The 25,074-nt window shown below is 47.4% G+C and overlaps 1 protein-coding gene across 1 annotated transcript in view; it reads left to right on the top strand.

Moving 5' to 3' along the window:
- The first annotated feature begins 23,437 nt into the window (after positions 1 to 23,437).
- The window catches only part of FHIP1A (FHF complex subunit HOOK interacting protein 1A), a 358,441-nt gene continuing 356,804 nt past the window's right edge, over positions 23,438 to 25,074 (top strand). The window contains exon 1 of the mRNA XM_075335558.1: positions 23,438 to 23,743. The gene's annotated coding sequence lies outside the window, so the exon portion shown is untranslated. The remainder of the gene's footprint in view (positions 23,744 to 25,074) is intronic.

Raw genomic sequence — 25,074 nt, 5'->3', positions numbered from 1 at the left:
AGGACTATTGTTGCTATATACAGGCAGGGTATAGCCAGGTCTGAATACAGGCTAGTGACCAAAAGAGTCCTTGTCAGGACTATTGTAGCAGTATACAGGCAGGCAGGCAGGCAGGGTAGTGGTGACCGTATACCAGCCTTCATATCTGGGGCTGGTGTACACAGTGTAAAACAGTCCAGATAGTGTCTGACTTGTCTGTACTGTAATTGTCGCTCCCCAAAAAAACCTGTTAGTAGGTTATTATTGCGTCCGTGCTTGGTTTTTAAAACCGCACGTGTGTGCCTGTTGGTGGCAGCGTACAGGTGCACTGGTGTGCGTTTACCAAACTATTATATAACGCACAAGTGTAGTGTATAATACACGTCAGTCAGCAGTGGCTGATAGTGTCAGAGTTCTTAATTTTTGCTCCTAAAACCTGTGTTAGGTTATTATTGCGTCCGTGCTTGGTTTTTAAAACCGCACGTGTGTGCCTGTTGGTGGCAGCGTACAGGTGCACTGGTGTGCGTTTACCAAACTATTATATAACGCACAAGTGTAGTGTATAATACACGTCAGTCAGCAGTGGCTGATAGTGTCAGAGTTCTTAATTTTTGCTCCTAAAACCTGTGTTAGGTTATTATTGCGTCCGTGCTTGGTTTTTAAAACCGCACGTGTGTGCCTGTTGGTGGCAGCGTACAGGTGCACTGGTGTGCGTTTACCAAACTATTATATAACGCACAAGTGTAGTGTATAATACACGTCAGTCAGCAGTGGCTGATAGTGTCAGAGTTCTTAATTTTTGCTCCTAAAACCTGTGTTAGGTTATTATTGCGTCCGTGCTTGGTTTTTAAAACCGCACGTGTGTGCCTGTTGGTGGCAGCGTACAGGTGCACTGGTGTGCGTTTACCAAACTATTATATAACGCACAAGTGTAGTGTATAATACACGTCAGTCAGCAGTGGCTGATAGTGTCAGAGTTCTTAATTTTTGCTCCTAAAACCTGTGTTAGGTTATTATTGCGTCCGTGCTTGGTTTTTAAAACCGCACGTGTGTGCCTGTTGGTGGCAGCGTACAGGTGCACTGGTGTGCGTTTACCAAACTATTATATAACGCACAAGTGTAGTGTATAATACACGTCAGTCAGCAGTGGCTGATAGTGTCAGAGTTCTTAATTTTTGCTCCTAAAACCTGTGTTAGGTTATTATTGCGTCCGTGCTTGGTTTTTAAAACCGCACGTGTGTGCCTGTTGGTGGCAGCGTACAGGTGCACTGGTGTGCAATTTCCAGAAACTTTGATATAACGCACAAGTAGTGAATATACACGTCAGCAGTGCACAGCATTGCAAAATGCGCAAGGGCATTGGCAAGGAACAAGGAAGTGGACGTGATGGTGGTGCAGGCAGAGGCCGAGGTCGTGGGCAAGCTCTAATTTCGCCACAACAAAGGGCCACATCTAGTCGCTCGCACGTCCTGTCCCAAATTCTTGGGGACCGCAGCAGTACACCGCTCTTGAACCAAGACCAGTGTCAACAGGTTGTTAGTTGGATAGCGGATAATGCTTCCAGTCAGATTGGCACCACCACAAACACTCTGTCTTCCACACGGTCAAGTGTCAGTAGCCGTGATACTGCACCGCACATTTCTGAACCTGATCCTCCTTCCTACCACCAGGCTGAGTACACGTCCTCCTCGGACATTAATGATCCCACACTTGGACACTCGGAAGAGCTGTTCACGTTTCCATTCACACATTCTGGCCTCTCGCCAGCTCATATTGAAGTGGGTCATGAGGAGATCGTCTGTACAGATAGCCAAATATTTGAGCAGCCACGTTCTCACGAAGTTGGCAACGTGTCTCAACAAGTGGTGGACGATGATGAGACACAATTGTCAGCAAGTCAGGAGGAGGAGCAGGGTGCGGAAGAGGAAGACGACGTGGTGGATGATCCAGTAACTGACCCAACCTGGCAGGAGGATATGCAGAGCGAGGACAGCAGTGCACAGGGGGAGGGAGGCGTAGCATCACAACAGGCAGTAAGAAGCAGGGTGGTGGTCCCAGGCAGAAGTCAGGCAACCGTTCCCCGTAACAACACGACGACACAAGGTGCCTGTACAAATGTTAGGTCTTCACGAGTCTGGCAGTTTTTTAAGTTGGATCCAGATGATTCAAAAAAGGCCATTTGCAACACCTGCCGTGCCAGCATCAGCAGGGGTACCAAAACTAGCAGCCTGACCACCACCAGCATGATCAGGCACATGTCAGCCAAGCACCCGACTTTGTGGGAAGTACAACAGAGTCGAGGAGCAGTGCTTGCTGATGTCACTGCTACGTCTTCGCTGGTTGTGCATGCGAGCCAATCCTCTGTCCATGCTGCCTGCGAACAAGCCTCCTCCACTCCTGCACCTGCAGTTGCCTACGCAGAAAGAACACCATCATCAAGCACGTCCTTGTCCCAGCGCAGCGTTCAGTTATCCATTCAGCAAACCTTTGAACGCAGGCGCAAATACACTGCCAACACCCCACATGCCACAGTTCTAAATGCTAACATTTCGCGACTGCTTGCGCTGGAAATGTTGCCTTTTAGGCTGGTGGAGACAGAAGCATTCCGTGACCTGATGGCGGCAGCTGTCCCACGTTACTCGGTCCCCAGCCGCCACTATTTCTCCCGGTGTGCCGTCCCCGCGTTGCATAACCACGTGTCACAAAACATCACACGTGCCCTGAACAACGCTGTTTCACCCAAAGTCCACCTAACCACAGACACGTGGACAAGTGCTTGTGGGCAAGGCCGCTACATCTCGTTGACGGCACACTGGGTTAATATTGTGGAAGCTGGGACCCAGTCTGAGCGAGGGACGGAACACGTCCTTCCCACACCAAGGTTTGCAGGCCCTACCTCAGTCAGTGTTTCACCCACACTCTACAGCTCCGGAATGTCATGCTCTTCAGCCTCCTCCTCCTCCTGCGCATCCTCATCCACTGTGCCCTCCACACCAGTCACAAGCTGGAAGCACTGCAGCACTGCCTCGGCGAAGCGGCAACAGGCTGTGCTGAAGCTAATCTGCATAGGTGACAAACCCCACAATGCAGAAGAGCTGTGGACAGCTCTGAAACAGCAGGCAGATCACTGGCTCACACCTCTGAACCTAAAGCCAGGAAAGGTCGTTTGTGACAATGGCCGGAACCTGGTGGCGGCTTTGAGGCGAGGCCAGCTGACACATGTTCCATGCGTGGCCCATGTGCTCAACCTCGTGGTTCAGCGGTTTATAAAGTCATACCCAGAGCTGTCTGATCTGCTGGTAAAAGTTCGCCGCCTGTCTGCACATTTTCGAAAGTCACCTACTGCTTCAGCCGGCCTTGCCGGCTTTCAGCGCCGTTTGCATCTTCCGGCTCACAGACTGGTGTGTGATGTCCCCACGCGTTGGAATTCAACTCTGCACATGTTGGTCAGGATATGTGAGCAGAAGAGGGCAGTTGTTGAGTACCTGCATCACCTAAGCCGTCGGGAAATGGGTCAAACTCCACACATAACACCTGAGGAGTGGAGATGGATGTCAGACCTATGTACCATCCTCCAAAACTTTGAGGACTCCACCAAGATGGTGAGTGGTGATGACGCCATTATTAGCGTCACCATACCGCTACTCTGCCTTCTAAAACGGTCCCTTTTGAAAAACAAACATGATGCATTGCAGGCGGAGCGCGATGAGTTGCAGCAAGAAACAGTAGTGGGTGTGGGTGATAACACACAGCCCAGCCTCGTCTCATCACAACGTGCAGTGGAGGACTATGACGAGGAGGAGGATGAAGACATGGAGCAACTCTCCGGCCAAATTGAGGATATGACATGCACACCAGTCATATCCTCGATTCAGCGTGGCTGGCCAGAGGACAGGGTAGATGAGGAGGAGGAGGAGGAGGAGGAGGAGGAGGACAGCATGTTCAGTCATCTTGTTGGTCAGGCTACTGAAGTCCTGGCTGTTAAGAGTCTGGCGCACATGGCTGACTTTATGGTAAGCTGCCTGTCTCGTGACCCTCGCGTTAAGAACATCTTGGCCGACAATCATTACTGGTTGGTAACACTGTTAGACCCACGCTACAAGGAGAACTTTTTGTCTCTTATTCCCGTGGATGAGAGGTCAACCAAAATGCAGCAGTTTCGGAAGGCCATACTCACGGAAGTAGGCAAAGCATTCCCCTCACAAAACGCTAGCGGCATAGGTCAGGAATCAGTGGACAACCGAGGCGTACAGCCGAGAGAGGCACAAGTCCAATCCGCCAGAGGTAGGGGAACAGTCTTTAAGATGTGGGACAGTTTTCTCAGCCCCTCACGTACCACAGCCCCTGAGGTGCGGGGTAGTGCCACAAGAAATCCTAAGTTTGCCCAGATGCTGAAGGAGTACCTTGCAGATCGAACAACTGTACTCCGACATTCCTCTGTGCCTTACAATTATTGGGTATCCAAGCTGGACACGTGGCATGAATTGGCTCTCTACGCCTTGGAAGTCCTGGCCTGCCCTGCTGCTAGCGTTTTGTCAGAGCGTGTTTTTAGTGCCGCAGGTGGAATCATTACAGATAAACGCACCCGCCTGTCAACTGAAAATGCTGACAGGCTGACTCTGATAAAGATGAACAAGGGTTGGATTGGGCTAGACTTCACCACACCACCAGCAAATGAGAGCGGAATTTAAAGTTTGCCATGTACCTCCACTCACCCATGGGTACACTTCTCGACTTTGGATAATCGCTGGACTGCTCCTCCTTCTCCTCATGCGCCATCATGATGACCGTTACAATAGTTAGGTCTTTGTTTCAGGTATACCCCCAGTGGTAAATTTTTTCGCCCATTCTTTGCAGAATGGACATTACAACGACAGGAGACCCGCTCCTTTGCAATGGGAACAATGTTTTGAGGCCCTCATGCACGTCTCTACCCAGGGACAACGTGTAGCCTCCCAATTTTTGGCTGCCCTGCCTAAGGGCTATACTGAAATACACCCACTTCCTTAAAATGGACACTTAATGTTTTGAGGCCCTCATGCACGTCTCTACCCAGGGACAATGTGGAGCCTCCCAATTTTTGGCTGCCCTGGCAAAGGGCTATACTGAAATAGACCCACTTCCTTACAATGGGCACTTCAGGTTTAAAGGCCATCATGCACGTCTCTACCCAGGGACAATGTGGAGCCTCCCAATTTTTGGCTGCCCTGCCTAAGGGCTATACTGAAATACACCCACTTCCTTAAAATGGACACTTAATGTTTTGAGGCCCTCATGCACGTCTCTACCCAGGGACAATGTGGAGCCTCCCAATTTTTGGCTGCCCTGGCAAAGGGCTATACTGAAATAGACCCACTTCCTTACAATGGGCACTTCAGGTTTAAAGGCCATCATGCACGTCTCTACCCAGGGACAATGTGGAGCCTCCCAATTTTTGGCTGCCCTGCCTAAGGGCTATACTATAATACACCCACTTCCTGACAATGGACACTTAATGTTTTGAGGCCCTCATGCACGTCTCTACCCAGGGACAATGTGGAGCCTCCCAATTTTTGGCTGCCCTGGCAAAGGGCTATACTGAAATAGACCCACTTCCTTACAATGGGCACTTCAGGTTTAAAGGCCATCATGCACGTCTCTATCCAGGGACAATGTGGAGCCTCCCAATTTTTGGCTGCCCTGCCTAAGGGCTATACTGAAATACACCCACTTCCTTAAAATGGACACTTAATGTTTTGAGGCCCTCATGCACGTCTCTACCCAGGGACAACGTGTAGCCTCCCAATTTTTGGCTGCCCTGCCTAAGGGCTATACTGAAATACACCCACTTCCTTAAAATGGACACTTAATGTTTTGAGGCCCTCATGCACGTCTCTACCCAGGGACAATGTGGAGCCTCCCAATTTTTGGCTGCCCTGGCAAAGGGCTATACTGAAATAGACCCACTTCCTTACAATGGGCACTTCAGGTTTAAAGGCCATCATGCACGTCTCTACCCAGGGACAATGTGGAGCCTCCCAATTTTTGGCTGCCCTGCCTAAGGGCTATACTATAATACACCCACTTCCTGACAATGGACACTTAATGTTTTGAGGCCCTCATGCACGTCTCTACCCAGGGACAATGTGGAGCCTCCCAATTTTTGGCTGCCCTGGCAAAGGGCTATACTGAAATAGACCCACTTCCTTACAATGGGCACTTCAGGTTTAAAGGCCATCATGCACGTCTCTATCCAGGGACAATGTGGAGCCTCCCAATTTTTGGCTGCCCTGCCTAAGGGCTATACTGAAATACACCCACTTCCTTAAAATGGACACTTAATGTTTTGAGGCCCTCATGCACGTCTCTACCCAGGGACAATGTGGAGCCTCCCAATTTTTGGCTGCCCTGGCAAAGGGCTATACTGAAATAGACCCACTTCCTTACAATGGGCACTTCAGGTTTAAAGGCCATCATGCACGTCTCTACCCAGGGACAATGTGGAGCCTCCCAATTTTTGGCTGCCCTGCCTAAGGGCTATACTATAATACACCCACTTCCTGACAATGGACACTTAATGTTTTGAGGCCCTCATGCACGTCTGTATGCAGGGGCATTGGTGAACCTCACAATTTAGGACTGCCCTGGCAAAGGAAAATACTACAAAGACTCACTTCCTCAAAATGGGCACATTAGACTCAAGAGGCCTTCATGTACGTCTCTTCTCAGGGACATCGGAGTGCCACACAATGTTTTCACGTAAAATCTTTCATGTATTGATCTCAAAAAGTAACATACACCAGATCTATCTCACTATTGGGTATGTGCCCTTAACATTTCCGCCATGAAAAATCATTTTGGGGTCATTTTGGAAGGTTTTCTGGTGAGTCCGTAAAAATGGCGTAAAACGCGGACAAAATTGTTCACAGCTGTGACTTTTGAGTGATAAATGCTTCAAGGGGTCTTCCCCATGCTGTTGCCATGTCATTTGAGCACTCTTCTGAGACTTTTGTGACATTTTTAGGGTTTCTCCATGCTGCCGGGAGGTCATTTCACAAAAATACTCGGGTCTCCCATAGGATAACATTGGGCTCGTTGCTCGGGCCGAGTACACGAGTATCTTGGGAGGCTCGGCCCGAGCTTCGAGCACCCGAGCTTTTTAGTACTCGCTCATCACTAATAAAGAAGTGTCCAGAACAATTGAAGTCCAAGAAAAAGATCCCTTGTCAACCTCAACCACCTGCACAAAAGAAAATGATTCGTACTGTACTCGGAGACTTCCCAGAAGACTGACATCAGTATAACGGAGCCATAGTAGTACCAGTAATCACCTTTCCACAACCTGCAGAAACACCAGGAAGACAAGAAGAAAATGTTCCAGTTCCAGAGGAAACTGCAAACGGTGAATCTGCCAGTCCTATGGTAAGACCTAGAAGGCACAGGCAATTGCCTACCATACCAAACACACCTAGACACACTCAGAATACAGATACTAGAGAAACACTTGAAGTGCGTAGGTCTAGTCGCAGTAACATTGGTCAACCCCCATCCAGGTATGGAGAATGGGTATAACAGAGTTAACTGAAACTTAACAAGGAAAATGTTGCATAATGATTGCACAAAAAGTTTGAGTTGCAGGTTTATAAAAAGTTTGACATAAAAATGGACCCGCAGTCACAGGATTGGATGTGTTGTATATAGTTGCACAATTGCACCCATACCAGAATACTACTTCACCAAAGGATCCTAATGGACACTACCACCAAGGAGAGGATGGTTGCAGGAAAGGTCTGCAGCAGAGACGGCTGAGACCTGGTCACCAATGAAACTGTTGACCTTCCTCCTAGAGGGTTTTGGGATCAGGACCTTTTGGATGGTGGGTGTCAAAGGGATGGGTACCAAGGTTTTTTTTAAGAAAGTGCCTCCCCTGTGTGGGATGAATGTTAAATGTTTACATGTTATTGTTTTGAATGAAAATGTACCTTTAAATTTACCTTGTCACTTTTTGCAGCCCGCAGACGTGCTGAGGTTAACCAAGGGGGAATGTAGCACCCCTGCAGTACCAGGTGCAACAAATGTAACCCGTGGAAAACCCAAACCCCGGAATACCCGTGCCAGCAAGGACACCAGTACCCACAGGCCACACACACAACCACAACACCAGACTGGGAGACTGCCCAGTAACAGGTAAAAGGGGAGGGCACTGATTGGATAGTAATCACGCAACCTGAAGGGAGAGACCCAGCGAGGGGGAGGGGAAAGTGGTCAGTTGGGAAGGTGGCAGGAAGTAGTAAGTAGTCGGGAGTAGTAGTTAGTCGAGTGAGGAAGTGAAGGAGAGAGAAGTGAAGTAGAGGAGTTGTGAGGAGAAAAGAGTAAAAAGTACAGAAACTGACCTGAAGAACCACCGGAGTGCTGTAAAAGGAGTGAGGGATTGTGGAGAACGGAACCAGGACTCCAGGCACCGTGGGTTACCTGTGGAAGTGCAAAACTCCAGGAACCACGGGAGGCCTGTGGAAGTCTGGAACCAAGGCTCACAGGACTCAGAACAAGGTGGAGTGCAGACCCTAGGACGGTGCGACACTTTATGGTCAGCTGTTAACTCTGCCGGGCGAGAGGATCTCCAGGGTTCATCGCCAACCAAACAAGCCCGAAGCACAAGCAGCAAAGAGGGCACCGGGAACTGAACCCCTTAAACAGTCCAGGCTGTCTGCATTAGGGCCAAGGAAAGAAAAGGGATTTCCAAGTAGCTCCAGGCCACAGGAGTCCAACCACAACAACTGTGCACGGAGGACAGCCAAATCAGGTCACAGCTGGCACAAAGAACAAGGGGAGCGGGTACACTTGGAACCAGCACCTGCAGGTTCAAGTACCAAAGTAAACAAGGCAAGTTGAAACTGCAATACTGCTGTGGACTGTTTCCTTAACGGCCGTGCACTCACACAGACGGTTCCCCACTACTATCCCCATCATTAACTGCTGGGGCTTATGCCTGCTTGCGGAGGGATCCAAACATCCAGGCTGCATTACTCCACCAGCCCGAGCAGAAACCTGCAGCAGCGGCCCCAAATAACCTGGCCGCACACCGCAAGTGGCATAGTCGAGAACTCTTTTATTATTAATTTTATTTTCTCCTTTTACTTTTAATATTTTCTTCCCCTTTCTTTTCTAGGGGACGGCACCTCAAGGGCCATGGTACTGGGCCACGGCCGCAACTGACCCCACTACATGGAGGACCTGATCAAGCACCTGTGCAGGCCCAGGAGCAGCAGCAGCAGCTAGCCCAGCAAGAGAAGAACAAGATATTGATACAGCAGATGCGGCAGCAGCAGCAGCAACATCAGCAGCATTTACAGCAGCAGGCATTTGAGCAGTAGTGGGAGCAACAGCAGCAGCAAGCGATGAAAAATCAGCAGCGGTAGATAGATCTCCTAGCCGAGGTAATCCGTGGCAGGGTGACCAGTCCAGGTGATGACTCCAACATAGGGAAAGCGGTAAGGCGAGCTGTGCAAAAGATGACCCCAGGAATGAGGCCTTCCTGACTGTGTTTGAGAGAGTCGTCAAGCAGTAGAAACTCAGTAGTAGAGCAGTGGGTGGAGGTGCTGGTGCCATATTTAAGTGGAGAGTCACAAAAGGCTTACTATGATCTCGCTTTACAGGATGCTAAGGAATATGACAAATTAAAAAATGAAATTTTGGCGAGCCTGGATGTGACTATGACTGTCAGGGCACAACAGGTCCACCAGTGGGCATATCATGGCGACAAACCCTCTTGCTCGCAAATGTTCGATTTGCTGCAGCTGGTACAAAAATGGTTGCAGCCACAGTCCTCCACCCCAGCGCAGGTGGTGGAGCAGGTTGTAATGGACAGGTTAATTCACTCTCTTTCGAAGCCTGTACAGACTAAGGTTGCCCAGGGAGGCCCCTGGAATGCTGATGACCTGGTCGGACTGGTGGAAAGGTACCAGGTGGTACCCTGGGGAAACCACGGGCCTTACTATTTCCCTACTGGGGGGTTCAATCGGGGAGTGACACCCAAAAGAAGGGTACAAGAGCCACAGAAGGGGGGAGTCCAAGGTCACAAGGGGTGAGTGGAGGTGTGACAAAGGCCCCAGTCAATAACATCGTCTGTTAGAGGTGCCAAGGCCCAGGTCACATTACTGCCCGTTGTCCCCTGACCACCAAGCCAATAGACTGCAGCATTGGTCGGCACTCTTCATATTATGCATACCTAGCCTGTAGTGTGGATGCTCAATCCAGTGAGGGGCCACAGACCTGTACTGTACTGCATGTCGTTCATTCCTCATGAATTGAATGTCAGGTTGTTCATCGTACCCGGGGTAGCACACATCGCAGTGTGTGACACCCCGGGAACGATGAACAGATCTTACCTGCGTCCTGCGGCTCCCGGCCGGTAATGCGAAGGAAGGAGGTGGGCGGGATGTTTATGTCCCGCTCAGCTCCGCCCCTCCGCTTCTATTGGCCGGCTGCCGCGTGACGTCGCTGTGACACCGAACATCCCTCCCACTCCAGGAAGTGGATGTTTGCCGACCACATCGAGGTCGTATGGACGGGTAAGTACGTGTGACAGGGGTTAATCGTTTGTGCGGCACATTCAACAAATGTATGCGAAATTACAACGTGTAAAGCAGGCTTTAGGTGGTTATCTGGGGGTAGATAAAACCCAGGAGCGGATTCTTTGGAGGTTCTACTGGCCAGGGTGTAACCGAGAGATTCTTAGCTATTGTAGGTCCTGTCCCACCTGCCTGCTAACTGCGCCAGTTTCGTATTTTCTAAGTCCCCTTGTGCCTGTAATGCCTGATAGGAGCCACAGACTCAGACTGGCTGTAAGGGGAATCTAGTGAAAAGCCGCTCACAAAGCAGGACCCTAAGAACTCTGCAACCCTTTAACCCCTGTACAGGGATTTGGAATTACACAGAGCCTCAGAGATCGCTACCTGTGGTAGACTGTAGTCCGTGGTCGTCAGGCAGGGTCAAAATCCAGGAGATGCAAAACAGGAACAGAATCGGCAGGCAAGGGCGTAGTAAGGAGACAAAGCAGGGGTCAAATCCGGAACTGGCAGCAAGGTACAAAAACGACAGGCAGGAGGGTAGTCAAACACAAGCAAGGTCAGCGCACAGGAATCACAATACAAACAGCACATGAGCCAGGAGAACAGAACTATCACTGGCAGTGATCATGTGACAGGAGAGGGAATAAGAAGGGTGTGGTGTCTTCCCATAGGCTGCAGGTGAATGTTGGCCACTTCAGCCGGGAGACACAGGTTCCAGGGAAACCCAGCCTAGTGGATGAGCGGAGCCTGTGCTCCGCAGAGCCACGGGCACCGACTCCTCTCCCATCACCACCACTATCCATGGTGGGAACATGGCGTCGTCTGGCGATCGGAGCAGAAGTCGCAGGAGCGGACTCCGGTGGTGATGTGACATTGTGCTCCGCAGAACCACGGGCACCGACTTCTCTCCCATCACCAGCACTATCCATGGTGGGAACATGGCGTCGTCTGGCGATCGGAGCAGAAGTCGCAGGAGCGGACTCCGATGGGGACGTGACAGTGCCATTACCTATTATAGAGGTCCCGTTTAACTGTTTGCCAAGGATCAAGTGGGTCCCCTGGTAAAATCCAGATGGCATCAGTATATATTAGTAGTTCTGGACTATGCGACTCGGTACCCTGAGGCGGTACCATTGAGAAACTCCTCCTCTAAGAATATAGCCAGGGAGTTGGTCCACATCTTTTCTCGAACCGGGTTGCCAAAAGAGATCCTGACTGACCAGCGGACCCCCTTATGTCCAAAGTCATGAGGGAACTATGTAAGGTGCCGCAGATTACCAAATGAAGATTTGAGTGTATCACTTGCAGACAGACGGCCTTGTGGAGAGATTCAACAAGACTTTAAAGTTCATGCTCAAGAAGGTCGTGGAGAAGGATGGCCGAAATAGGGATGATCTGCTTCGATACTTGCTCTTTTCTATCAGAGAAGTTCCACAGTCCTCTACCAAGGTCTCTCCTTTTGAACTCTTGTATGGTCAACATCCTCGGGGTCTGCTTGACATAGCCAAGGAAATCTGGGAAGCAGAGGTTACTCCCCAAAAGAGTGTCATTCTGCATGTGCCCAGATACAGGAAAGGATGGCCGCGGTGATGCCCATCGTGAAAGACACAGGCGAGAGTATATAATCACTCTGCCAGGGTGAGACAGTTCAGCCCTGGTGATCATGTGTTGGTGTTGATCCCCACTGGGGAAATTAAATTTCTGATAAAGTGGCAAGCATGCTATGAAGTAGTCAAAAAACTGGGTGAGGTGAATTATAAGATCCACCAACTGGGTAGAAGAAAGCCCTACCAGGTTTACACACATAAATCTGATTAAGCCATGGCGAGATAGAGAAGAAGTGGAAATTCCGTGTCTGGCCGACAAGGTGGAAGCTGACATCGAGGATGTCACAGTGGCAGAGACACTGTCAAGGGCCCAAACACAGCAGTGTCAGGAGTTACTTCTTTGGAATCAAGATCTCTTTTCAGAATTGCCGAGGTGTATGCAGGTTGTAAAACACAAAGCTCTGATGGAACCGCATGTGAGAGAAAGATCCCCAAAACCCACCGAGAAGTGATCTCAAAGGAGGTGAAGAGAATGCTGAGCCTCGGCGTGATTGAGGAATCTAGAAGTGGCTGGTTTTAACTCCCATCGTCCTTGTGCCGAAGCCGGACTGAGAATTGCGATTTTGTAATGTTTATCGCAAGCTACATGAAGTCTCGAAATTTTATTCCTATCCGATGCCCCGAGTCGATGATTTCATTGAAAGGTTATAGGCCAGCAAGTTACATTACCACCCTTGACCTGACAAAAAGGGTAATTGCAAATACCCATGTCTCATTCTGCCAAGGAAAAGATGGCCTTCTCTACACCTGACGGATGCTTCTAGTACACTAGGATGTCATTTGGGTTGCAGGGATCCCCAGTCACCTTCCAGAGGGCCATAAGAAGTATGCCGCAACTTATCTGAACGATATTGTGATCTTCACCTCGGATTGGGGAAGTCGTCTGCAAAGGGTCCAGGCGGTGCTGGATGCATTGAGGAAGGCGCGGTTTTACATAAACCTGAAGAAATGTGCCATGGGTAAGGAGGAGGCCAGGTCCCTGGGCTATATTTTCGGTAGGGCCCAAATCAGGCCACAAGTCAATAAAGTGGTGGCTATCCAGAATTGGCCACAACCACTCTCTAAAAAGCAGGTTAGGGCATTTCTAGGAATTGGTAGATACTACCGCCTATTCATACCAAATTTTGCCATGATGGCCACCTTGCTGACTGACCTTCGTAAGGGCATGAAGTTATCGATGGTCAAGTGGACTTCCAAGGTAGAGGCAGCATTCCAGGAATTGATGTCAGCTCTGTGTAAGCAACCAGTCTTGGTGCCACCTGATTTCACTAAGGAGTTTGTGCTTCAGACTGACGCTTCAAAGGTCGGGTTGGGAGCTGTGTTGCTGCAGGAAATAAATGGCGAGGAACATCCAGTGCTATACATAGGAAACTCTCCTCGCGTGAGAAAAATTATGCCATCGTGGAGAAAGAGTGCTTGGCCATCAAATGGTTGGTGGACACTCTGAAATATCACCTGCTGGGCCGAATGTTCAGACTAGTGTCCAATCATGCACCACTGAAATGGATGAGAGAAAGAAAGGGGAAGAATGCCAGCGTGACCAGGTGGTTTCAATCGCTCCAAGACTTTAACATCGATGTAGAACACAGGCCTGGGAAGTTACATGGGAATGCAGATGCCCTGTTGAGGCTTCCCTGTTTAATGGTTCAAGGTGCCAAAACCCCCCGTCTTTGGGCAGAGGTGGGGGAAATGTGATATGATCAAGGGTAAAGTGCAAGTGTGTCGCTGAGATTACTAAATTCAGTGATGTGAACCCAGATGTAATGCTCTAGCATACTAGGTGTTGAGAGGGTTAAATTGCTTTTAACTGGGCTGGGATTTTTGTGAACAGCTAAAGAGATGGGTGGGACGGCTGTTCACCATATCTCCACCTCGGAGTATGGTCCAAGAGGTAAAAGCCAGGCCTCTGGACACACTCACTGTTCTGTATTTTGGAGGAAGCAGTTCCTCATCTCTGTGAACAGTGTGGAACCCTACACCTTAGCGGGCTGAACCCGCAGTGTAGGGATTTTGTACATGTGCTTTTGCTTTCCTTTATGCTGGTAAGGCTGTGTTGTTCAGGCTGGTTTACGGAGCTAATTAACCAGCTGAAATTTAAACAGAGAAGCATTTTTGTCTACTTCATATTGCAGTTGAGTGAGTGGATGTACCACTATATATATATATATATATATATATATATATATATATAAATATTTATATATATACACACACACAGTGTGTTCACCCATATCCTGTCCACTGCCATTAACTTGAGAACGGCGGCAGCTATAGGCATAGGAGTGGTGGCCACTTTGAGCATCAAACTTAAATTAGCGCCATATACGTGACCAGCATTCAATGTTTTGGGGGGGTCATGGGTTTCATATCATAGCATTTCTGTATGCAAGGTGTCAATTCATATTGAATTGACCATGCCCTACAACTTTGTAATTTACTTTTTTTCTCTGTCTCGTTCCGTTTTCGAGATAAAAATGCTAACTCTGTTGTTTTCCACCAGGTGGCGCTATAGGTGGTTTCATTTCGTATCGCATGGCTACTTTACTATACCTAGACACCACTTCTATGCCTACACCTGCCGCCGTTCTCAAGTTAATGGCGGTGGACATCATATCGGTGGACACACTGTATATATATACCGTAGCCTTTTAGTTTGTGCACATCAACCGGTCTGCGGGCTTCAGGACGTCTCATGCTTGCCTGTGGCTTCTAGTACCTCGACATCCTGTCTGCAGCTTCCAGTTCCATAGTTACCTACTTGCCTGTGGTTTCCAGTAATTCTACCTACTTGCCTCTGGTTTCCAGTATAGCACAACCTGCCTGTGGTTTCAATAACGTCTTCCTTTCTGTCTGCAGCTTCCAGTTCCACAGTTACCTACCTACCTGCCTGTGGTTTCCAGTAATTCTACCTATTTGTCTCTGGTTTCCAGTATAGCGCAACCTGCCTGTGGTTTCCAGGACGTCTTCCTATTTGCCGCTTCCAGTTCCACAGTTACCTCTTTGTGGTTTCCAGTGTTGCTTCCTACTGCCTACTTTCTTACGGTTTCCAGTATTGCGCAACCTGCCTACAGTTTCCAGGGATTTGTCCTGGCTGTCTTCAGCTTCCATGGTATTCAGATTTTCTAGTTTCTCTGGAGTTCTGTCTGCTATCTGTACCCTGTCTTCTATAAGCTCTTCTACATCTCAGTCTATGGTTTTCAGGTCGTTTTGCAAGCTTTGTGCAGCTTCCATGGTATTAAAACTTTCTAGTTACTCCAAAGTTTTGTTTGCTACCTGTCTGCAGTTTTACTGCTTGTCTTCCTGGCTGTTTGCAGCAAGATGGAAGATCAAGATGCAAGATGGAGACAAAAAAGAGAGACAACTACTATCAAAGAAAATGTCACCTATAAGGTACCTGGGTGAATATATTTGTAATCATGCCTACATCTCATCAGTGATGTGATGTGGCTCCTGTATGTTCTCCAGTCTGATGATAGGTAGTAAAAACAACTCCCAGCATTTTGTTACCTTTGTTAAGTACATACTGGGAGTTGTAGGTTCATGAACTACAATTGTATATTGAGCTGACTTGACATTATAATTAATTGCATTACTAAGCTTACTATTAGTATTCAAGTGCTTATGGTGGTTCTAGCAATATATTCATGTACTTCTGGTGGTTCTGGTCATGTATTTGTAGGAGGGTGTCATTATTATTATTATTATTATTATTGTTTATTTATAGAGCACCATTGATTCCATGGTGCTGTACATGAGGGGGTTACATACAGAATACATGTACACGTTACAATAGACAGACTAGCACAGGGGGAAGAGGGCCCTGCCCTTGCGGGCTTACATCCTAAAGGATTTTGGGGAGGAGACAGTAGGTGGGGTGTAGGTTGGGCGGCAGCTCCGCACGGTGGTGGGGCGGCAGCTCCGCACGGTGGTGGGGCGGCAGCTCCGCACGGTGGTGGGGCGGCAGCTCCGCACGGTGGTGGGGCGGCAGCTCCGCACGGTGGTGGGGCGGCGGCATCATACGGATAGTACCCCCACTGAAGACACCGGTTATTGTATTGTGAAAGTGTATTTTATCTGCTGAATGTACAATGTATTTTTTGTATTTTAGTGTATTATATGTAAGTGTTCCTGTGAGTTATGTCACAGTCCTGCCAGCTACCACTAGATGGCACTAGACTCTCTAAATGCTAAGAGGGAGTTCAGATAGAAGGTATAGTGTTAGGACTGTAAGGGTTAATGAAGGAAGCCTGGCCCACAGTTTAGGGGGATATAGGAGATAGGATTTCTTGGTTTTAAGTAGTAAGTGTTAGAGATGGAGAGAAACAAGTAGTGGAGCAGAAAGAGAGCTGTGGAGTACAAAAAAAACAGGCAGATGATTTGGGCAGGAGGAAGATAGAAGTTGCTGACCTACAGCAGGTTGTTACAGAGCGGTTCCTGGGTGTTTTATCAGCAGCGCCTCCATGGTCAGCAGGCAGACTGAAGTAGTGCGGAAGATTAGTGCCTTAACCGTTACTGCCAGTTCTGGAGTCTTCGGATGCAAACTCAGGGTAGCCTTTCCTCACAGGATCAGCCACTTGCCTAGACCCAGAGTAAAGAATCTGTATACTCCTAGGAACCGGTGGGACTCTGTGTATAGCTAGTATGGGAAGAGCCATGTTGCACTGTGTGACCATGCCCGTAAACAACTTGTGCCTCTCCACTGGAGATCGTTGGTGTATGAAAACCATATACAGTAAAGTTACTGTTTTACAGCAGCCCTGAGTGTGTCTGTGATTCTTCTGGACGAAGACTGACAGCCTGTGAACTGAACCCGCAACCCTCGGGTTACTACACCACACTAACTCTACCGTGCCATCCTACCCCTGTCCATGTAGTGAGTCGGTGGGTGCACGACTACAACCCCTGGCCTCAGCCAACGCTCGGACCGACCCTACATGTTCATGTACTGATTATGGTTCTGGTGTTGCAGTCCTGTACTGATAGATGGTTTTTCTGGTGATGCATTCATGTACTGATGGTATTTTTTGGTGACATAGTCATATACTGATGGTGGTTTTGGTGGTGTATTCATGTACTAATGGTGTTTCTGGTGAAGTATTCATGTACTGATGGTGGTGGGTCTGGTGCCATATTCATGTACTGTTGGTGGTTCTGGTGATATATTTATTTACTGTTGATGGTTTTGGTGCCATATTCATGTACTCCTAATGGCTCTGGTGTTCCATTTATGTATTGATAATGATTTTGATTTTATAATCATGTGTTTATGATGGCTCTGGTGATAAATAGATCACTACGATCATCATCCGTACATGAGTAAACCACCAGAGCCATCAGAAGCACATGAGTACAGTGCTAGAACCATTACTACATAAATATGTCACCAGAACCAAGATACGTTACCAGAACCACCATCAGTACATAAACATGTCACCAGAACCAAAAGTACATGAATAAGTCACCAAACCATTATCAGTATGTGAATACAACACCAGAACCATCATCAGTACATGAATATATCACCCTGACCACTACCAGTTTTGTGCAAGCTGTGTTTGTCACATGATGGATACAAAAACCTTCACATACAGTATATCCTTTTATCTATAATAGAGCTATATTTAGTTTCCATTAGAGTATCCTCCACATGCTGGACACCTTAGTTGAAACCAAATGGCCCCCATTATAGTTAAGCTATATTAGTTTCCATTGGATCTGACATTTTAAATATAGGATTTTAGGGATTTGTCCCTCATATTTTGTAACTTTGAAATTGCACTTTTTTACTTTTGCTGGTATTTTTGATCAAAAAGGTAAAAATTCTCCTAGAAAAGGTCCACAGAGCTTGTTATCTAATCCATCAAAGGGGTGTGGGGGGTGCACTAGGGGTTTCTTTGCTTCGGAAGAGAGTAAGTTGTGCACCATTGACTTCATCTGCTTGTTCATTGGGTGATTGGATTGTTCATGCATTAAAATAATACAAGTGTGTTTCCCCAAAAATAAGACATTGGCTTATATTATTTTTTTGCCCAGAAAAATGCGCTATGGCTTATTTTAGGAGTATGGCTTATTTTTGGGGAAACACGGGTTGAAGAATCATGCTATCAGATTCTAGACATCTGTGTCACTCCCAGGTCCTCAACGATTCTCCTGCGATCCACAGTGAGCACTCCCAGCAGGTCCTTGTGTGCTCCACAGCATTCCTCCCCTGCTTCTGGCTAGGACTCACATACTCACATCAGATTGCAGTAACATCACATGCACACACACAGACATATGTTGATACCGTACTACTTCTGGCCAACAGAGGGACCTGGGACGCATCGAGGACCTGCAGTGGAATGCATCGATGAAGTTTCCTGCAGTATTCTTTAACTTTTTTAGCTGCCTTGACACTTTATTGAATTGCAACTAGGGCTTATTTTCAGGGTAGGGCTTATATTTAAGCGTTACTTCGGAAAAGCTGAAAATTCCTACTTGGGCCTATTTTCGGAATAGGGCTTATTTTCACAGAAACACGGTATTGCTATTTCTATAGCACCAACATATTCTGTAATAGTTAACAATTTAGAGGGGATATGTACAGACAATATCAGACATTAGAGAATAACAATTAATTTAAGGCATATCTATAGAATTGACGGACTTGCTCTTAAGCTTACAATTATGAAATCGTTATTACGGACAACACTGTGTAAACAAGAGATGTGCTGCTAATAAATATTTCCTTTGGAAACAAAATGATCATGCTAACAACACCTTTTATATGGGATTTTTTTTTTGCATATGTTAATAGTATTAACAATCTTTCTGTGCGAATAGATTTCTGGACAACCTGTTGAGAAACACTTGTACGAGGGGCTGCTGATAAATCTTTGGCTTTACCCAGAAAGAAACGAGATAGGATGATGAAACTTTACATTTATTCCACATACTCTCCACTGATGTCAATGTGGCATCCTGGACAAGCCAGGGGCACAGAGAACAACACCAACACACCCCACACTCCTGGTCAGGCACACCGAAGTCAGACAAAAACCCTTGTTGCCTTCCTCCAGGGGCTGATGTTCATACCAGGGGGGTGGGCCAGGCGGTTGGCCCCGCCCACCGAGGAGTTCACAGTCCTGGAGGCAGGAAAAGCAGACAGTTCAGTGAGGGAAGTGAAAGTGAGAGGAAGGAAAGTGGTAGTGGAGCAGACTGAAGTTGGTCCGGGTGTGTGGCCCGGACGGATCAGCAAGTTTGGCAGACGGTGGTGACCGTCTGCAGGAGTGGCCTATCAGAGTTTACCACAAGGACCGTGGACGGGCGGTGGCCCGGCGGTACCGGACCGGTACGTAAAGAGAAGCCAGCACCATCTGGCAGGGGCTTACGGACCCCGGCAAGGCTAGGAGTCGCCGTGAATTTGCCAAATCCGTTAGCGAAGGGAACCTACTGGGTTTCCCAGCAGCCAAGTCCCGACAGAAGGCAACCGTCCAACCGAGAGAGGGAAACACAGTCACCGCCAAGGCTAAAGTTCCCAGGGCAAGAGCCTGCGGGCAAAAGGGGCTCCTCTGGCCCATATCCAGGCTGGGGAGCGGGTTACCGGTGGGAACCCATTGGAACTGTTTACAGTACACAGGTGCAGGGAAAGGCAGTCACCATCAACCTGCCGGGAGAAACAACACCGCAGCCGTCTGTGGGACCCGTCCATCCAGCCGTGTGTTTTACCGAGAACTGTGTCCTCATCATTGGCTGAGTGAGTACCACCGTGCCGTGCGGCACAGCGCTGCCCCCGCGACCCTGCACCTCACCAGGCCCCGTAACCCACCTGCCATCCATCCCTACCCCATCACCGGGCCCCGGGACAACCAACCCCCTACCCACGGAGGGGAGAACTAACATCAAAGCTGCTCCCTGTCACCGCTCCCAGGATCCCCGCCCAGAGCAGCGGTGGTGTCACCAACTTCACCACAACCGTGGGTGGCATCACGGACAATAACCAAATCCCCACCATCCAATCGCAAATCCCCTTTTCACTCACGGGCGAGGAGCGCCGCTCGAGTCCCCGTATCCGGCCCACCGCTCGAGCCACCACCGAGCAGCAGCAGCAGCAGCGGCCGGACCCGAGCAGTGGGAGAGCGCAGCGTCCCCTCCTCCGCCCGCGACATCAACACACTGCTTACATCAGTATTCCAAGTTCTGTAAGCCTAGCAAAAAGAAGGATTTCGGTTGTGCCTCAAACCAGGCATCTGTAGCAGTCATGGCATCAGAAATGATGTGAAATTTGGTACTCTTGAGGTTTTTCTTCAGGTTTGGAAACAGATGATAGTCGGAGGGAGCTAGATCTAGTGACTAAGGTGGGTGGTCAACCAGCTGGAAGCTCAGCTCTGCCAGTCTTGCCATGGTTGCTTGTGCAGTGTGAGCAGAGGCGTTGTCTTGCAGGAGAAGATTCCTTTGAACAGCTTGCCGCATCTTTTGGCCTTCAGAGCTGCCTCAAATTGTCCAAAAGTTCAATGTAATACCTTGCATTGATGGTGGAACCCTTTGAAGGTAGTCTACAAGCAGTACACCCTCCTTATCCCAGAACACAGACGCCATCACCTTAGTGGCTGATTTTTGCACCCTCAACTTCTTTGGACGAGGAGAACTACTGTGCCTCCAATCTTTTGACTGCTCCTTTTTTTCAGGGTCATACAAATAAATCCAGGTCTCATCCATAGTGATCAGTTAATCCAGGAAGTTCTTCTCGATCCGGAAAAGCTGACAAATGGACCGGGAAATTTTCACTAGCATGCCTGTCTGATCTGTTGTCAAAAATTTGGGGACCCACTTTGCAGATAGCTTCCTCATGTCCAAATGTTCATGGATAATGGCACAAACACGTTCACGGAAAATCCCCATGACGTCTGCTATTGCTTTAGCTGAAATTCGTCGATACTCCAGTATGAGGTTGTGCATAGTGTGACGCCCTGGCAAAGCCAGGTTGTCACAGAGACTGCACAGATCTTCCAGGTGCAGGACTCCATCTTTCTTGGCATACCAACACAAACCCACACCCAGGTACACAACACCAGCCAGCAAAGTCTAGTCACCCTCCATGACAATAGAGACACACCAGTGGGCGGTACCAGGCAGATGGGTCCTGAGGTGTTCTGGGAGGGAACAAAGGAGTTGAGTTTTGACAGTCGAAGAGAGAGGAGTGTGGAGTGACAGCGGAGTCAGGGGTGGACAACGCTGTGTAGTTTTGACACGTATTTTCAGAAATCTGCATCAAAATCTGCATGTCCATTGTGAGGCCAGCAAAGTCTATGAGAATTCAGAAGTGCTGTGCCCACGTTGAGTATTTTTCCCTTGCATAATTGGTGCAGATTTCTTTTTTTCTGCACCAAATCTGCACAAAATACGCAAGCGAAAAAGAAGCAACGTGGGCACAGCACTTCTGAATTCTCATATACTTTGCTGGCTTCACAATGGACATGCAGATTTTGATGCAGATTTCTGAAAATACGTGTCAAAACTACACAGCGTTGGCACTGGGCCTTAGGGGAATAGTAAATACAATAAAAAGTCTGTAAAAAAGTTTTTAAAAATATTGAAAAAAAAAAAACAAAACAAAAATTCAAATTCTCCTTTTGCCCCATTGAAAAAAAAAAGAATAAAAAATACACATATTTGGTATTGCTGGGTTCAGAAGTGCCAAATCTAGCAAAATATAAAATAAATTAATTTGATCGGTAAAAGGCGTAATGAGAAACAAATCAAAATGCCAGAATTACATTTGTTTTTTCGGTTGCCGCAAAATTGCAATAAAATGCAATGCGGAAATCAAAACATTGCATCTACATCAAAATAGTATCAGTAAAAATGTCAGCTCAAGATGCTAAAAATAAGCCCTTACACAGCTTCAGATCCCCAAAAATAAGAATGTTACAGGTCTTAGAATATAGCACCAAAAGCACCTTTTTTTATGATTTTTTTTCAACACCTAAATAATAAAAACCCTCTACATGTTTGGTAACTACGAGCTCATACTGACCTGGGGAATCCTATCGCCTGGTCCATTTTACCATATAGTGAACATGGTAAATGAAAAACTATTGTGGAATTGAACTTTTTTTTGTAATTTCAATGCACTTGGATTTTTTTTTTCAGTTTTCCAGTACAATATCTGGCAGAATAAATTGTATCATTGAAAAGTACAACTCATCCTGCAAAAAACAAGCCTTCATATGTTATATTGACTATAAACTAAAAAAGTTATGGGTCTTGGAAAATGTCCACAATGGCCAGGGGTTAAGGATGGCCAGTTACTTCACTGGTTTAGGTCAAAAATATTTTTTCTACAACGAGTGTAATACCGGGGCCACATGGGGATGACTGTGATCCCCTTGCATGACACTCGGCTCACGCTGGCAGTACTGCAGAGCTGAGTGTCATGCGAGTGTCCCTGTGACTGAGGTCCGATCGTGTGAGCAGACCTCAGCTGCGGGAGGTGGGCCGGCACTGAGGAGGGGTGGGCCAGTGTTGCAGATGGTGGTGGCCGATGCTGATGAGGGGAGGGAGGGATTTATCTCCCTCTCTCCTCCGTATTGCCATTCTCGCCCTGCACTCACGGTACACCGGTGTACCGCGAGTGAAGTGCGATTATTCTCTCACCCCATAGACTTGAATGGGTGCGAGAGAAACAAGGATCACATTACAGTCGCAGCATGCTGCGATTGTTTTCTCAGTCCGTTTAGGGCTGAGAAAATAATCGCTCATGGGTGCTGGCACATAGGCTAACAATGATCCGAGTGGAATGCGATTTTTTTTTATCGCTTTTCACTCGCACCAATTTTCATGCCGTATGGCTTAAGCCTTACAGAATAGATCATTAAGTGGATAGTTCCTGTCTCTCTCTATTGTCTCTGAGATGATGAGTAATGTGGTCCACACAACCATGCATGGTATTAAATGGCGGATAATGATCAGCATTTAGGCTACGTCTATAGGAAACTTACTAGAATGATGGTGTCATAAGTAGTTCTTTTGTATCAGTTTGTTTATCTTCAGTTGTTCATTAACTGTAAGCTGTTTAGTATTGTGTTTGCTGCTTCTGTTGATAAAGTCTTCAAATAGGTTCCATGTCAAAAAAATATGGTAACAAGAAGCTGTGATCAGTGGCTTGATATTGCAAAGGAGGCGTAAGACAATTCACACACCTTAGCCAGGGGAGCTGCAGGTCTAACCACTCCTCCCTTTGCTATCCATATCTCCCCTCCCCCTCCCCTCTGGCCTTCCCTGTTCCTAAGTCAGAAACAAATTCTCAGCCTGTGTACTAATCCTGTGTCTCTCCTCCCCACCCATACATGCAATCTGCTCTTGTGTATTTCATGTTTGTAAGGGGTGAGGATAAACCTGCGAGAAGCTTACCAGGCTGGTCTCCTACAGACAATCCCTCAGCATCTCCTTGGATTACACTGAAGGGCTGTGTTCCTTGCCTCTGGAGAGTTTACCTGGCCAGCTTACCTGTCTGTACAGTGTATGTACAGTGTATGTACAGTAACCCTACCTGCGGTGCCTCTGCCCAGGAAAACTTGGTTCACAATCACCCTGGAGTATCTCCGTATCCCAGGCTGGAGTGTGCAGGTATGAGGACATATTGTTATTTTGTACAATTTGTAGTTATATATTACAATCTGGTGTGGGTGTTGCTCATTGCTAAGTACAAAGCCATGATATTACAATGCTGTCTGCTGAAGATACTAGTACAATACACTAATATAAGCAAGGAACTGAAAAACAAACATAAAAACAATAAAATGTAGACATGTGACCTCTTCTGACACTTTCAATATCAGTCTGTAATCATAGCTCCTCATGCTGGAGAAATGCTGGGCGACGAAGAGCAAAAAGTCAGCGTTTTCGGTCTGCATTTCTGTTTTATACGATTTTGATACTACTATTCTACTGTTCTTGTTACTACGTGTGAAACAATATGGGTTAGCATTATTGTATAGTTCTTTAAAGGGATTAGTCTGATAGGATAACTTTTGTCTTTTTGCCCCTCCTTTAGGGCAGGAGAACATCATAGAGGGGAGTTTCCCCATTTTAATTTCCCATATATGAGCCAGGTGAATAGCGGCTCTGGTAGTCTCTAAAAGACCACCTATATTTTACATGGTCACTCATTCTCTTGAATGGGCACTGTATGATACCATATGTTCTTGCAGTGTTTTCTGATGTGAAAATGAGCGACTAACCACAGCTTTTCTGTATGTCAGCAGCTAATTATTGGTTGTTAGAGAATCAAAGGTGGTGATTTTTCTTAAGATGTCCATGCACCTAGAATTCTCCTTGAGCTATTCGTCCTGACTTCTCCATACACATGCACACTCAATTTGGTCAAGCATGCATGTGCTTCAAAGGGCAGGAACTAGGTGTTACTAGACACCCCTCACTACCTACCTTCATTGAGAACATGCACGTTGTTTTGTTCCTCCGACATTATGCTTTCATGAGAGCCAGTACCACTGTACACAGTTGGCTGGTCCAACTGACGTTCATCTAATGCCTATGACAACATTAAGAGAAGGAAGTACAAATTGGATTTGCAAAGTACTGAGTAACTCGAATGCCGTCCTATTCGTGCGAATAGCAAATAGTGTGGTTTTCGGGTTTTTTTTCCCATTGACTTGCATTGCACACGCTATTCGGAATGAATACATGAGTATTAGACAGTACTCGTTATGAGTATAGTTATGAGTATATACGAATAGTTAAATATTCGCTTAACTCTAATTGTCATCCATGAAAATGAAATTAGGCCAGTTTTGTTCATACAGAGGCACAATAACTAGATAAATGTTATTCAAGTAGTAGGATTCTTGTCACTGTACCATTCACTGGTGTAGGGCAGTTCTGTATTGACTAGACACACCTACCAACACTGTAATACCACTACAAAAAGCTTGTCTGGT

This window comes from Anomaloglossus baeobatrachus, chromosome 1 (genome assembly GCF_048569485.1).
Source record: "Anomaloglossus baeobatrachus isolate aAnoBae1 chromosome 1, aAnoBae1.hap1, whole genome shotgun sequence".
In the NCBI taxonomy this organism is placed as follows: Eukaryota; Metazoa; Chordata; class Amphibia; order Anura; family Aromobatidae; genus Anomaloglossus; species Anomaloglossus baeobatrachus.
This window is presented reverse-complemented; position numbering and strand designations above follow the sequence as displayed.